The sequence below is a fragment of the Tasmannia lanceolata genome, unplaced genomic scaffold (assembly GCF_043159265.1).
Source record: "Tasmannia lanceolata isolate RefF3 unplaced genomic scaffold, GAP_Taslan_0.1 ptg000002l, whole genome shotgun sequence".
NCBI lineage: Eukaryota > Viridiplantae > Streptophyta > Magnoliopsida > Canellales > Winteraceae > Tasmannia > Tasmannia lanceolata.
The window spans coordinates 41,770,434-41,787,282 of record NW_027518679.1 but is presented as its reverse complement, the minus strand read 5'-3'; positions in this window follow the sequence as shown (position 1 = coordinate 41,787,282).

Sequence of the window (16,849 nt, the reverse complement as noted above, 5' to 3'; positions counted from 1 at the left end):
AAATTTTAAATGAACAACCGTATTTTGATGACATTAATGAGGATGAGGGAAATTTGGCTGAAGAATTTGACGAGTTGGTCGAATCAAAGGTTCTCGCTAAACAATCACAATATGACGACTTCAATGATGATGATGGTGATGAGATCACTTGGAACGATCATGGTGAGGCATTAGTTATTCCGCGTGCAATGAATACAGCCAAAGTGGAAGAAAAGCCTGACTGTTTGCAGCATAATATTTTCCATACAGGATGTATGTCCAGTGGAAAGATTTGTACTCTTATCATTGATAATGGGAGTTGCGCGAATGTGGTGGCACAAGAGATTGTTGACAAGGTCAACCTTGAGACTGAGAGGAGGCTTATGACTTTTAAGCTTGCATGGTTCAAGAAAGGGGAGGAGGTACTTGTTAATCAACAGTGTTTAGTTTCTTTTCTATCTGCAAACAACATCAAGATGCTCAATTGTGTGATGTGGTGCTGATGCATGTTTGTCACTTATTGTTGAGTCCATCATGGGAATATGATAAAAAAGCTATCCATGATGGGCATAAAGATACATGTTTGTTGAGAACACTTTGAAAGTGATTTTGGATCCATCTAAGGTGGAAAGTATTCATAAGCCTTTATATGAGGAGGGAAGTAACTTTTTATCATGACGGAATTTTTGGAAGAAAATAAGGAATTGATACAAGAGGACCAAAAGTACAAAGAAGTGGCCATAAAGATAAGAAAGCTGTGACATTTAAAGGAGATTTTGTTTGGATCAACACGTGGAACGAAATGTTTTCCAAGGGATAAACATGGCAAGTTGCAAGGCCGAGTCGATGGATCGTATTGTGTACTCCTGCATATTGGTGAGTATGCTTATGTGATTGATCTACCTAGTGACGTGGGAGTTTCTGCAACTTTCAACGTGTATCATGGAGACGATGGTGACGATCACTTGTCCTCGAGGACGAGTGATGCAGATAATAGGCCAATAAGTGGCATATTTGCCCATTAGGATTTATTTTCCATGTTATTTAATTTTGTTGGCTTTTATTTTCCATGTTATTTAGAATTAGGAAGTTTAGTCTTTTAGAAATTCTTATTCCATGTATTTTCCATGTTATCTCGAACCGTGCAGAGATGGGAGCCTCCTCCAATTGACATGTTCAAATTTAACTTTGATGGGTCGAGTTTCGGGAACCCGGGCCTTGCCGGAGTTGGTGGATTGTGTCGGGATGCTTGTGGGGAAGTTGTACGGGCTTATTCCGGCCCTCTTGGAGTATATGATGCCTCGGAAGCCGAGGTGATTACGGTTTATCATTGCATAGAAAGGCTTGATAGAGATAGCATGGATTACACTACTGTGGAGGGAGACTCCTGGAATGTGATAAGATGGTTGAAGGGGTTGGTGTCGCCTCCGTGGAGATTTTTTTTTCAATTTTTTATGAAATTGATGATTTAATTGAGGGCTCATCTATTGTTTTCTATTATGTTCGGAGGTCCGCTAATGGGGAGGCAGACTCTTTGGCTAGGAGTGGGGTTGGGAGGTTGGACTTGGAGTGGTTTGACTCATCGAAGTGAATTTGCTTGCTCAGTGTGATGGCATAACCAGTTTGACGAATTAGCAGACATGCTCAGGATGAAGAGCTGGTCAATGACTGAAGTACTTTTATGGCAGTTCACAATTACAATCGAGCATGCGTGATGCTCTTCTCAGAAAGGCCTTGGAACGAACGCCAAGGCCGCTTAGCTTTGATAATGGGTTTGCTGTGCTGATATGGGACAGTGTGGTGAGCTCAGATGGCATATGGGCAGACTGTGTTGGTATGGGACGACATGGTATGTTTGTGTGTTTCTTGCTCCTTTAGAATCTCTTTGTTTGTCGAAATTGAAAGGACAGCTCAATCTGAATGATGGAATATTTGGGTGGTTAGCAGTGTGAGTACTGGCCGCAAGTGCCTAAGGAGACCATTTGTGGCATAAGGGTTGATTGTTCAAATCAAGTTCTATAGTGTTGAACAGAAGCAGGCAAGACTAAGCGTCGCGTTGATTGATCCCAACAGGGGATTCTTGGCCTCAGGAGGAGGCGAGACCGATGTGGTGGTCTCTTTGCTTGGGAGTGCTTGTGGACTCCGTGGTTGGCTTGCACTTTGCGGGTGGCAAGTGCTGCACTTGGTCGAAAGTGAGGCAGGTGCTGTGCCAGAAGTGGTGGCACATTCAGGGAGAGACGAAGTGGTGCAAGTTGGCCATTTCGGAAGACCACTCCAGAGGAAGCTCGAGTGTAGCTAAGGAGGAGCTTGAGAGTTGCTTGAGGGAAGGATTCCAGTTTGGTCGCTCTGCCCTTATGGAGTTTGGTGGATTCCTCAGAACCATCATCACCGGTTGTAGGTGAGCCAAAACCTTCCGTGCCGAAAGTGATGGCACGTTATCCGGTTGTAGGTGAGCCAAAACCTTCCGTCCTGAAAGTGATGGCACGCTACCTGGTTGTAGGTGAGCCAAAACCTTCCGTGCCGAAAGTGGTGGCACGTCATCCAGTTGTAGGTGAGCCATAACCTTCCGTGCCGAAAGTGATGGCACGTCATCCACAGCGTTTGTAAGCACCGTCAGAAAACCTTCGCCTAGTTTGATGGAGTCCGGGAAAACCATCGTTGTTGAAGATAACTCCAGCAGAGCTATAGAGCAGTGATTGGCAGAACTTGAGGCAGTGTGGTATGCAGTAGAAGTCAGAATGCGCTGATTGTCGAAGTACCAGTGGTAGCTGTTTTCAAGATTGAGAAGTCATTGTTATTGTGGAACTGAGCTTCACAGAGCGTTCAGTGTCGACGAGGGCGTCGACGTTATCAGGTGGGGGAGTGTCACGGGAAAACAGTTCAGGACACAACTGGTATTAAAATCCATCCTGTCTTGTCTCGTTGCGTCTTGGAAATGCGTTGTTTGTAGCACCTTTGGTCGCCACTCGCCGCTAAGCTGGTTGGTTGGCCAAACTCTATAGGAGGAGTTGACCCCGTGACTTGCTGACTCCTCCCCCGTTAGGCCCAGCAGGTGTGGGCAGGAGCCTTGGTGGCTTGCTCATGGGTTGCAAGAGGACTTGCTTGTGCATCTGTTGCACACAGTAGGAAATCATACTTCAACTCGTAGGCGTTCCCTAAGGGAGTTTGGGTGCGCACTGCGAGCTATCCATAGGGATGCTCCAGTTTCTTTGGTCGAGGATGGGGCCCAAAGACAGTGCATGTAGGATTGGGTTCCCACATGTATTGCGCGTACGGACCGGTGCAGGGGGCTACCTATACTGTTTGCCCTTCTGCACCGCAGTACGTCTTGTGGGTAGGCCATTCTCTAGGTCTTCCATGGGTTCGTGTCGGGGCGACTTTGGTTGCCCTCGCGAGGTGTACACCTTGCGGATCAGTCCATGGGGCATCTTGCTCCTTGGATGACCAAGCCCCAGCGCTTGGCGGATTGGTGCGTGGCATCGTCATGCCTCGTACCCGATGGACTTTGCATTAGGCCCCAAGGCCTTATGTTCGATGTACTCGTGATGCAGGCTGATCATGAGTGTGGGTATTTAGAAGTGCATGTCAAGATCTGAGCCAAGTAGCCTGTTGAACAGCTTAGAGTTTGTGTGCTCATTCGAAGCATCAAGGGGTGTTGGCGTGTAGGGCCTTTAAAGCCTTGCACGATTGAGAATTGTATTGTCTATTTTTTCTTTTTGGTTTTTGTTGTATTTCTCTTTGTATTTTTGGTTGGGGTCCATCTCGGCCCTCTTCCTTTTTAATGAAATCATCCTGCCATTTTTTAAAAAAAAGGAATTCTTATTTTAGTTGGTTTCTATCTTTTAGGTTATTAATTGCCTATTTATATGTCTCGTTACAGCTTTATTGTGAACCTTTGATGATAATTGAATTGAGTTAAGCTTTGAGTGCTCCTTCCTCCCTAACTTCTTCTCCTCCCTAACTTCTTCTCTTTTTCTTCTAATTCTTCTTCTTTCTTCTTCTTCTTCTTTCTTCTTCTTCTTCTAATTTCTCCTCCCTGCATACATCAATTTGGTATCAAAGCTTTTCTTTGTAAGATCCTACATCAACTAGTCGTTCCCAATTGGGCGAGTCTAATGCAAGTGCACGATGTGGCAACGTGGAAAGAGCCCAGGAAATTTGGGAAACCCAAATATCTTACATATATGTTCCTAATTACTCCTTTTCTTTAGTTAGCAATAAATTTGTATAATAGGATTTTAAGAGCGATCCAGGGGATATCTTACTCTCACATTTGAAAACTATTCTTTAACCTCCATCTCCCCTTTTAATTTTCAAAAAACAAATAAAAAAAAAAGGATTTTAGGATACCTTTAGAAAGTATATTTTGCCTAGGAGTTTTATTTAAGGAGTCTTTTAAAAAAAAAAATTATTAAGTTATTAAAAGAGCTTAGATGCGTTTTTTATTATTAGATATATTTTAATAGTTAGGAGTTTCCTTTGAGTAGGACTTTATATTCTATAAAGAGATGTAGTAGATGTGGAGAAAGGGAATTTTTTTACATTTCAAAATTTTATGTAAGTAGCTGTGAGCCTTCTTTCTCTTTTGTGTTACGGTTTTTGTAACAAACCGTGGATCAAAGGTTGAGAAATTTTATTTGAGTTATTGGTTTTGTTATTCTTCTTCCGCTCCACTAACATGGAGCCTGAAAATAGCCATAGGACAATAGCCTATCTGACCTGGAAGAAGCAGACCAAGAGGAGCCCTCACTTCCACCTCTTTTGAGACCTTTGGCCTCGTTCAAAAAATCGGCAAAAACACTTTCTTTATGCACCAAATAATGCTCATCTGAATGAGCCAGAGATGTTACTGGTTCTTTACACAGCAGAGGCATATTTGGACGGCAAAACGATGGGGCTTCAGTTTTGCTGCCAACTCCAATCACTTGCCGGCACTTATATGATCGCCTCCTAGCTGCTGACAAGCACAAGGGCCCTCGGAAGATCGAAACAACGGCCACAGGGCGGCACCCATATAATTCAATAAGAGCAAGATTCATCTTCAAAAGTCTATGGTCTAGGCAAGGAGCGCAGGTTGGGGAGCCCAAGAGCATGTCATCTTGCCGCCCCTCTTTCCAAAATCCGCATCTCCCGCTACAAAGAGAAGACACGTCCACCACTGTATCACCCTCTCTAAATTGGTGTTGGATAGACAACTGAAGCAGGTCAAGGAGGGCCAAGATCTCCTGCCAATAGTGCCCAATCGACCAAGAGACTCTGCTTTTTGTTTCGTGAGCTCCACTGGCACTTTGCTGTCCGATTCCATGATAAGGCACAAACGGAACCCAACAAGAAGTGCAAGCTTCAGACACCATGTTTGTGCTTTTTTCGTTGTAGCAGGAGAAAGCCCAGATAATTTTTGCCTTCTTGTCTGGAAGGACTCCGCCTGATACTCCTGGGTTTCCTTTTGCGGCGCCATCTATGTTGAGCGTAAGGGACTTATGTTCCGCCGTTCCGGGCTTTTTCACCAAATCCTAACATCCCATTTGATTTTCGGTTTGCGCACCTTGATCTGGAGACGCTCCAGAGCAAGGTAGTCGAGCATGCTGGCAGGAATTTTGAACTTACATAACGCAATCCCTCGGCGACTGGCCTCGAGATCCAAGAAATGGAGTTAGAGTGACCTGCCATCTTTCAAGTGCATTACTCTTTCCAAAGTTTCCACACAATGACGAGCAGAGTTACTCCGATAAGACAACCAACTTGAGACTTCCTCTTTTCCTCCAACTCGAACCAAATCTGCATCCTAATCTTCATTTTGATGATGGCACCGATCCACGTTCCATACTCTTGCAAACACGAGCCATAAGCAAAGATGTGATCTATAAATTCCACTTTGTTTCGGATGCAGCAAACACATTTGGAAGACAAATGGATGTGCAAAGACTGAATCCGCTCATCTACAGGGATTGTCCTCGATGTAGTTACAAGCAAAACAGCCCACCCTAGCTGGAGTGAAGTCCCACATACGAACAGTCCACGACAATCTGTTTCCCCTTGATCTGCATATCTCCCACATACTGCTAATGGAAAAAGAACCCATCTTTTGATGGCACCCATACAAACCTGTCTTCACACATTGTCAGCCTGTTTTTTAGATTACTGAAAACTGCAGCCAAGCAGCCCGGAAGAAGAGATAATATTAGCACCAGAACTCATCCCCCTTTCGGCCTCACCATCCACCAGAAATTTACTATGAGGTTGTCGATTATCTGGATCACCTTCTTTTGTGGGCATGGAGCAGATAGGGTATGAATTGAAATGCTACGCGGCACTTGGTTGATGAGAACTAATTTACCACCGGCTGAGAGAAGCTTGCCTTTCCACCCTTCCACTCTCTTTCTTTTTCCACCAACGGGTTGAAGTAAATTGCTATCTTTCTGCCCATGTAGAGGGTTGCCTCTAGATACATGATTGGGAATTTATTTTGGGTACTGAAGCCTGTGATTAGCTCAATGGTTCTCTTTCTTCTGGTTGGAGATTTATCAGAGCAAACATATCAGCTTTTAGTCTTTTAGTGTTGTTGACAAGCTAGCCTGACATTCGCTCGTATCTCCCTAGAAAGCGCATTATTTGGGAGAGGCTTTTTTTTTTGGCATCCGTTTGAGAAAAAAACCGTATCATCAGCAAGGAGGCAATGCGAAATGTCCCGCCAGCCCTACTTCTCTCAAAGTATCTTGCTCTACCTTCTTACAATAATCAGGAAATGCCTCTGCTAAGCCATGAGGTTCCCCATTCATCACCACTGAAAACCAGCATGACTGAGTAGCTTCTTTGATTAGCTTTCTCCACTTCTCAGAGAACTCGAACCTTTTGAGGACTGCCTGGAGGAAGTCCCAATTTCACCTATTAAAAGCTTTAGCCATATCAATTTTGAGCAATGTGTTGCCTCCTCTTACTTCCTTAGCCCTCTCATCATATCGTGGGTGATGGATATGTTGTCAGTGATGCACCCGCCTTTCACAAATGCCCCTTGCTCGAGAGAACTTAGATTAGGCAAGACTTTTTCAAGTCTTGTTACAATAACCTGTAAATATTTTGTAACTGAAATTACATAAGCTTATTGGTATGTAATCTGAAAAATCTTTTGGGGACTCAACTTCGGGGATAATGGCAATGACTGTAGAGGTGTACAGTCTAGAGGGCTTACCTCCAAGAAAAAAGGCCCTGGCTATTGCGATTAAATCCAATCGGATGATTTCCCATCAACTCGAGTAGAAATGTCCGCTGAAATCATCAGGCCCCGTGGCACTTTCCTGCAGACAGCTAAAGATAGCATCTTTGACTTCCTCTTCGGATGGCTGTTCAACAATGTGGACCCCGATCCTGAGAGAGATGTGAAGGACGAGCCCCCAACACCCTCTCGATCATCCACGTATGAAGGAGAGCTCTACCAAGGAACTCTCGAAACAGATGCCACCCTCATAGCATAGCACGAGTGGCGATACAAAGTAGATACCTCTTGATCCAAGGATGAATTCTCAAACCGAGATGTACCTAAAATAACTCAGAGTCGCCATCCATGGATAGGCCATGGAACCCCAAAATCAAATCCTCTGTGCAATGGATAACCAGAAATATATATGGGCTCGTGCCTGGTTACGAATGGAGAAGGTCCGAAGAGCACCCCCAATTCGTCCGAGTGCAAGCACTTGGTCTCTTATGCCATTTTCATTAACTCCAAAGAATTTTGGGTAAAATCATGTGAAATGAGAACAGAATATCCCCGGGAAGACGTCTACATAATCATGCATGACCAAGGGATGAAATAATAAGCACATACAAAACAAAATAAAAAATGTGTCGCCTAATCACAACTAGGTTATGAGTGACATACCTAACTGGTGTCTAGGTTCTGGTGGACAAACACATGCATGCTACAGCTACAGGTGTAGGGTCTGCACAAGAAAGTAAGAAAACACAACAAAATATACAATATAACAAATCCTAAGACTCTAAACGATTTAGCCCGAGTCCTTGGATGGTCTGATGTTCGTCCAAAGAAGCCTACGTATCCCCGCCTCCACGAGAATCAAGGCAACGTAGTTCTTCGCACATATTCTAAGCTATGATGCCTAAGACGCCTAGACCTCTGTCCTAGACTCGATCTAAAATACTGGACTATTAAAGCTTCTTGAGCGATCATTTAGATTTGAGTGAATTGTGAATTTTAGGACACCCATGTGCCCTAACTAACTGCAGGTTAGCCTTAAGCTAATGCAGGTGGTTCCTACTACCTATGTGTTTCCTAAGGAAAACAAAGGGCGATCTAACGCATCTTATTCCAGTCATCAATCGGCGATGTTGATCGCCAACTGACCGGACGGAGGCGCTCTTATAACTCTAGGACAAACCCCTAACTCTAAAACAAGCATAAACAAGCACACAACAAATCAAAGACTAAACCCTAACTCTAAAATTCTCTATCTAGGACAAAGTCCTAACTCTAGAGGAAGATCCTTTTTTGAAAACTAGGTTTTAAAGTCGATTGAATTCAAAAAAGGTTCAAAATGCTATTTACAAAAGTTTGGCTGGACTTGGGATATGGATCCCAAGCTGCACTATGTACCTCGTGGAAGATGATCAAGCCAACGTAGTTCGAACAAACTCTCCTAATACGCAATAAAACTCAACACTTTAGCTGATTTAAGGTTTTTTAATGTTTTTCAAATGTTTTTGATATTTTTAAAGTTTTCAAATGTTTTTTTTTGAGTTTCAAATTTCTAATGTTTTTTGGATTTTAAAGCTTTTCCAATGCTCTGGACCTTTAAATGCTTTCAATCTTAAAGGGAACACGCAAGCACAACCACAAACTAGGGCAAAACCCTAAATCCAAAGGGAAAACCCCGAACAAGCAACTAACGCCTCAAAGAGACGATCCACAACAAGTAACTGGCGCCCCAAGAACAATGAAAATGATCTGAGATCCCTAGCAGGTAAAAGCATCTTAAAGGATAAACTTCTATCTAACAGACGAACTAAAAGGCTACGGGGCGAACTCCTAACATATAGGATAACCAACTCTAAATGGGAAGCCAATGAGTCCAAGACTCTCTATTGCACTATAAGGGAGGGCAAATGAGTCAAATACTCGCTTTAGAAAGGAGGGCTATAACCTGAGGCTAGGTAAGCCTTCTAAAGGGGAAACTCTATAAATGAGACAAGACTTGTCTCCAAAAAAAGGAAAACATTCTAATGAGACAAAGTGTGTCCCCTAAAATGAGACTCATGGAATTTGGAAAGGTCTGGATATGATTTGGAAGTGATCCTAGAAGTTTAGTTGTCTAGGTTGACATATAGCACGGGCTCCACTCATTTAGCATAAAAAAAAAAATTGAAAGCACTCTGCACGACATGCAATTTTCGCAAATAAGACTCTAAAATATAAAGTCAATCGTGAAAAATTGATCAATATATGATTTGTGACTTGCTAGCATGCTCATCATATCCCAATACAAGCATTAGAATCAACATAGGCTCAAAACAATCTAAAAAAAAAAAAAAGGTGAAATTTCCACCCAACATGTAATTTTCACCAAAAATGGTCAAAAATGCCAAACAAATCATGGGAATGATTCAATATATGATTTAAAACTTGCTACCAAGCTCAAAACATCCCAAACAATCATTAAAATTGAATAGAGCTCATATTGTCTATGATTTTCAAGAAATGGCACAGTTATGTCATATAATGTGAAAAATGCAACTTTGCACTGACTATTAGACCCCTCAACCGTCAAAACCATCAAGAACTCTACTAATCAAAATTGTAGATCTCAGCATGAATGACATTCTCTCAGTTGACCAATTTGTTTGGATCTGGCCAGAAGTGGCCGGAAAATGGCCTCTTCCGATCCATCGCCATTAAAAGACATATTAGTGTTTTACTGAAAGTTCGGGTCCGTTTTGACACTCAAAACATCACTTCTGGAAAAATTTGCTCAAGGACAAAGTAATAGAAAATCTTGTGAAGAACATTTTTTCCTTCTACGGCTTGGGACGAAACAGACTTGAAATAGCCTAAAAATGGCCAACAAGCTGCTGTTGCAGAAATGACGGTTGTTTCAGAAAAACTGAAGCTTGTAAGTAGTTCTTGACATATTAAAAGGCCTTTATGGGAAAATTTGCTCAATAAGACAGTTTTAGGAAACATTATAAGGAACACTTTTTCGGTTGACAGTTTCGAACAATTCCGACGGGAAACAGCCCAAAAGTTACTCGACATGATAATTTAAAAAAAAAACAAAAAACAGCGTTGTGGATTGAAAACTTTAAACGGGCATAACTCTTTCGCCTTTTGGCCAAATTTGGGGTGCCATACGTCGAACTGACCGACTCGACAAGATCTACAAAATTGATATGTTTGCTTTTGAAAGTTTTGATCATTTGAGGACGAGAAAGGAAAAAATTCATAACTGGACAGCAACCACATGCTTTTAAGAAACTATAAATCATGGCTAAGAGTGGAACAACCTACAAGACAGCGGTTATGTGCTTTTTATCCCAACCAATTCACAACTACAGAGCATGTAACTTGCAAGACAACAACTACACAGTGCAGGACAACAGATATGCACTATTAGATGACAACCATGTGCCTTTATCCTGTCCCGAAATCACAAACATGGAACATGTAACCTGTTGGGACAGCAGTTACACATGTAGGACAGCAATTATGCATGTAGGACTGCAGTTACGCGGTGTAGGACAGCAGTTGTGCAGTGTAGGACAGCAACTATGCGGTGTAGGACAGCAGTTACGCGGTGTAAGACAGTAGTTACACGCTTCTAATAAGACACAACTCTTACACATTGACATCCACACACACACACACGCATACACACACATATACATACACTCACAGATACATAGTCACACATAAACACACAACGGTAATATTCTTGCACGTATCCAACAATGTCCTATGAGTATAGCGTCACAACAAATGCATTTTCTAAAGATGGATTTGTTAAGGGCGTGGTGACTTACATGGTGACTGATGATTTTTGGGTGACACCCATAACCATATGCATCATCTCTAGCTCTATTCCCCTAGATAAGTTCAATATGAAGGATAACGGTGTACTTGAAGAGAAGGTGGTGGAAGTAGGTATGGAAGAGGTATGTTGTCTAGATGCCATATTATAGTACTTTTTTCCTTTCTAATAGTTTAGTTTTTTCGCATGATAATAGTTTTGTGAAGCCATTCAAGAGTAAAAATGGTGTTCTGATGGACAACATAGTTCTTCTCTGTTAGAGAATAAGATCATCACAAGATCTGACCGTTGGATGGTTAATTGGTTACTAGATTAGGAATTATGCTTGATTAGGTAACTAGATTAGATTAGCAATTATTTTAGATTAGAATATTCTATTCTTATGTCTTTCCCTTCTTAATCTTTCTGCCTTTATCATTCTCCTTATACATAGTCTTGCACCCTTCTGTTTGCAGTCTGATCGCTGTTTTGATAGGGTTTGGCTCTTCTAAAGGCTTCGTTGCAGTCCAATACAGCTCTCAGTGATGTATTCCTTGGGAAGTAGGCTTTAGGAGGAAATTTCACGAATAGGAAAGTTGGGCGGTGCGGTTTTTCTGCATTTTGGAAATCATTTTGTTACTTTGTTTTGACACTTCTTTATGGTTTCATGGGAAGCTTATAGACTGCGAACCTTTTTCTTTTTTTCTTTCTTTTTGAATGGCAGACTGCAAACCTTAATTACTAGACTATCTTTTTAGCCTATATAAGATGTTGCTGTTGTTAATTTACCAACTTCTCCAAAAACTGAAGCTGTTGGAGAAAGGCGTTATTTTAACACTCCCCCGCACAGGTGGCCCACTTGGTAAACATGTGGGACATGTGGTCCCACTTTGGGCTGACCATCGCATGTGAATTTTTGCTATCCGGGAGGTTTGAACTCGAGGCCTTTGGCTTTGATACCATGTTAACTTACCAACTTCTCCAAAAGCTTAAGCTGTCAGAGAAAGGCGTTATTTATCTTTTATACTTCAACAGCTGTTGGTTCTTTTGACTGAACTTTCTTTGATAGCATTGTGTTCTCCGCTGTCAAGTATTAAGAACTAGATGTATGTGGAGCTTCTTTTGTCAAGGATAGTAGTAAAAATAATGCTAATGAGACTTAGAGTAAGGATACATTTTGGAGTCCACATGTGCCAAACATCATACATGAGTGGTGTTGGTGTTATGTCTCGGGGTTCCCAGCAATTCGAACTAGAAGTAAGCTTTTTTAAAGTCAATGCTATTAGTAGAAATGGATTTGCTAGGCAATTCGCTGAAATGGATCAGTCGTAGAGAGGTCCAAGATCGTTTGCCTAAGAAATTGGTGAATTATTTTAAAAATTCAGATTGAACCCTTGTTAAAATTATGTAATCAACAAATAGAATATTCTCTCCATTCATGAGGTGGCTGGTCGATCTGGCATGTGACTGACCAGCCGCGAACGCTAGAAATTCTAATAAAATAATATTACAAAATGAAAAGAAATTAAGACTACAATTCGTAATGGGTAATGGGAAATGTTATTAGTACTACTTTATTTTGATGAGGGCACTCCTCACTTTATTACAAGTACGGTATGCCTTGCACCATAGGATGATCCAAACCGTCCAGTAAATGAGGCACAGCCTATTCAAACCGTCCAGTAAATGGGCCACAACCTAAATAGGTCGTGCCCCAAAAATTATTTCCATAGGTTGATCCTAACCCTCCGATCTATAGAGGATTAAGATCAACCCTCTAACATTCAGTTCGGAGGGTTAGGATCAACCTATGGAAATGATTTTTGGGGTACAACCTATTTAGGCTGTGGTTCATCTATTGTACGGTTTGGATCATCCTATGGTGCGGGGCATACAGTACTTTTAATAAAGGGAGGAGTGCCCTCATCAAACTATAGTAGTGCTGATAACATTTCCCTTCGTAATTTGGGAATGTTATTTTAAACGTGAGAAGGGAGATTTTATATTGTGTGCGTGCGGAAGTCCCAAAAGGTACAGTGGGCCCCACTTCAAATGATGATTGAAACTGTTTACTTGTTATGATCATCCAATGGAGATCATCCTATGGTGTACATCCTATGATCACCCTCCAGAGATCGGTGGGTTAAGATCATCCTATGTAAATATGATGTACACCATAGGTCTATCTCCATAGGATGATCTTAACCCGCCGATCTATGGAGTGATTGTGCATTATAAAAACCTCTATAGATTGGAGGGTTAGGATCATCCAATTGAGTAGGGGTCTAACAAACTGCCTATTTATGTTGGGATGATGTTAGGATCATCATCCTATGAGATGATCTCCCCGATACATCCTATTTACGTTGGGGTCTAATAAATAAACGGTTTGAATCATTATACAAAGTGGGCCTTATAGCCTTCGCCCCTCTGGATTACAAAGAAAAACATGGCTGCTGTTAGATCAAATATCAAGGGCGGTACCGTCCACACGGGACTTCATGGCCGTGCACCATATGAAAACTCATTATATGTAATTTCTCATTAATATCATAAGTTACTTTTCTGTATTCGTAATCAAATAATGGAAACACATGAAATTCTGGAAATGCTTTTCTGTTCCAAGCTTTTCTCAAAAATTACTATAATCAGGGCTTAAGTTATAGGATTCATTTTATAGAGGAAGTGACAAAGTTTACGGCCGACTGCCAGCCTGACGCCAACCCTCCTCCTTTATCCTGGCTTGGGATGGGCTGTGAAAAACAAAGGCGGAGTTCATTAGCTGACTCAGGATTAGGCTAAGTCACTTTGAGCTGGGTAGATTCTTTCATCTTCTTCATGAAAGTTTTCTAAAGGATTCATTAGCCGACCCTAACTAGTTTGGGACAAAGGCTGAGTTGAGCTGAGCTGAGTTAGTACAGTTACATTTAATAACTTTTAACGACGGGGTAAATTAAAAAAAAAGAAAAAGAAAAGAAAAGAGAAGTTGAGATAGTACAATTATTAAAAAAGCCTTTAAAAAAGTAAAGTTTTGAATAGATGGCACAAGAAAGACAGGTGTGAGGAGGACGTGTATTCTTAACTTTTTTAAATACACGACGATAGCACTAGTCACCTTTAGGGCTGCAACTCGAGCCGGGTTTTACTCGACCCGCATCGACCCGACCCGAAAATAGCTTGGGTCGGGTTCAGGTTTCATGGGTTTCGGGTCGAGCCGGGTTCAGCATTCAAAAGCCCGCATGAATCTCGGGTCGAGCCGGGTTTGAAGGGGCCCGACCCGACCCGACCCGAGTTACATAAGTTATAGTATGTACATTTTTTTCTATTGTTAGTTAAAAGTTAAAGGGATAATTACATTTACACCCCCTCTAGTTTCTGACACATCCACTTCCACCCCTATAGTTTAAAACGTGACAAATACACCCTTGTAGTTTCAATTTGTTTAAGGTAGGCCCCCTCAGCTGAAGGTTCGTCCATAGATTGAAGGGTTAGGATGATCCGATGGAGCTGATTTTTTGGGCACACCCTATCTATGTCAGGACCCATCAAATGAACGCTTTGGATCATCCAAACAATGTGGGCCCACATTATTTGGATGATTTTTTGGTAGTGTTTGGATTCGGGTAGAGGCCCACATTATTTGGATGATCCAAAGCGTTCATTTGATGGGTCCTGACATAGATATGGTGTGCCCAAAAAATCAGCTCCATCGGATCATCCTAACCCTTCAATCTATGGACGAACCTTCAGCTGAGGGGGCAAACCTTAAACAAATTGAAACTACAGGGGTGTATTTGTCACGTTTTAAACTACAGGGGTAGAAGTGGATGTGTCAGAAACTAGAGGGGGTGTAAATGTAATTATCCCAAAGTTAAAAGTGAAAACCCACGCACCCACTGTTATTGTATGTGAGTGTAATTTTTGCTTCTATGAGTTGAGTTGATTCAAGTGTTTGATTCAGCATTGTTTGATTGTAATTACAACATTGTTTGATTACAACATTGTTTGATTCAAGTGTGATGTGAGTGTAATTACATCATTGTTTGATTCAATTGTAATGTGAGTGTAATTTCTGCTTCTATGAGTTGAGTTGCCTTGCCAAACAAGAATTTTCCTTAAAAATTTGCGTCAACGTGAAAAAACCCGACCCGACCCGAACCGACCCGAGAATTATCATGGGTAGGGCCGGGTTTGGGAATCGTGGGTTTTCCGAAAAAAAACCCGACCCGACCCGAGATATTTCTCGGGTAGGGTTGGGTTCTCCAAAACCCGACCCGCCCGACCCGAGTTGCAGCCCTAGTCACCTTCCTATGTAATTCTTTGCTTTATGTTCTACTAACTTTTCTTACATTCACACATCTCAATTGTACACGTGGCTATACGTTTAATAATCATCGTAGCCTGGTAAAGCTAAGCCCTTATCTTTTTACGCTAGTTATGGATGAACTTACGGAGGATATTTAGGATGAGGTGGCGTAGTGTATGTTATTTGCAGATGACATAGTATTAATCGATGAAACCAAAGCAGGAGTAAATGCTAAATTAGAGTTATGGAGAATTGCTTTGGAATCTAAATGTTTTAGACTGAGTATGACTAAGACGGAATATATGGAATGCAACTTTAGTAATGCAAGGAGGCGGGACGAGGATGTAGTAAATATGACTGGGCATGAGGTATCTAAGAGGGATATCTTTTGCTATCTTGGTTCAATTCTACATAAGGAATAAGAGATTGAATATGATGTTAACCATAGAATAAGAGCATGTTGGTTGAAGTGGAAGCTTGCTTCAAGAGTTCTGTGCGACCGTAAAATCCCAACCAAGTTGAAGGAAAAGTTTTATAAGACAGCTGTGAGGCCAGCCGCCATGCTGTACAGCTCAGAATGTTGGGCCACTAAGAAGCAGCATGTGCATAAGTTGAGTGTAGCAGATATGCGAATGCTTAGATGGATGTGCGGCCACACAATGTTAGATAAAATAAAAAATGAAGACATTCGTAAAAAGGTGGGGGTGGCACCAATTGAGGAGAAGATGAGATAGCACCGCTTAAGATAGTTTGGACATATCCAATGTAGGCCTTTGGATGCTCCTGTGAGAAGAAGCGACTTGTGCCAAATTGAGCGAGTAGAAAGAGGTAGGGGTAGACTGAAAATAACTTGGGTAGAAACAGTGAGGAAAGACTTGATAGCTAGGAACATAGCAGAGAACATAACTTCGTATCTGATAGAATGAAAGAAAATGATTCACGTAGAACAACCCAACTAGAACCAGGATTAGAGCCGCGTAGATTCCTTTTACCTTCTTTATGATTTTCTTTCCTAAATGATTCATTTAGCCGACCTCAACTAGTTTGGGACAAAAGCTTTGTTGAGTTGAGTTGAAATGATTGATTCTCGTGCAATACAACGAAAAGAGATCTGTTATTATAGAATAGAACGATTCTGGTTTTGTCGACAGGGTCGTTCCTCACCCTTGGGAGTTTTTGACGTTTAGTTTTAGAGACTGATTGTCGGATACAGGCTTGGCACCCTATTGGAGTCTTAGGGGCATGCATGTTTTCATATTCAACTTTTGATTCATTCCTCTATATTTTTACCAATTTTTGGACGATTAAACACAAAAAATTACAAACAAAATCTTACCTTTGGATGGTGGTCCTCGATGGCAATGAGTCAGTGGCGGTCACAACGAACTATAGAGACACAAGTGAACTATAGAGACACAAGTAAAGCACTCGCGGAGGGACGAGGCAAGAGATATTGTCAGCGGGAAGATTTCTAAGAAAAAACCAATAAGAAGAACAGGGAACTTGAAATAATAGTTAATGAGAGTAATAGTTTTCAAACTACCAACTC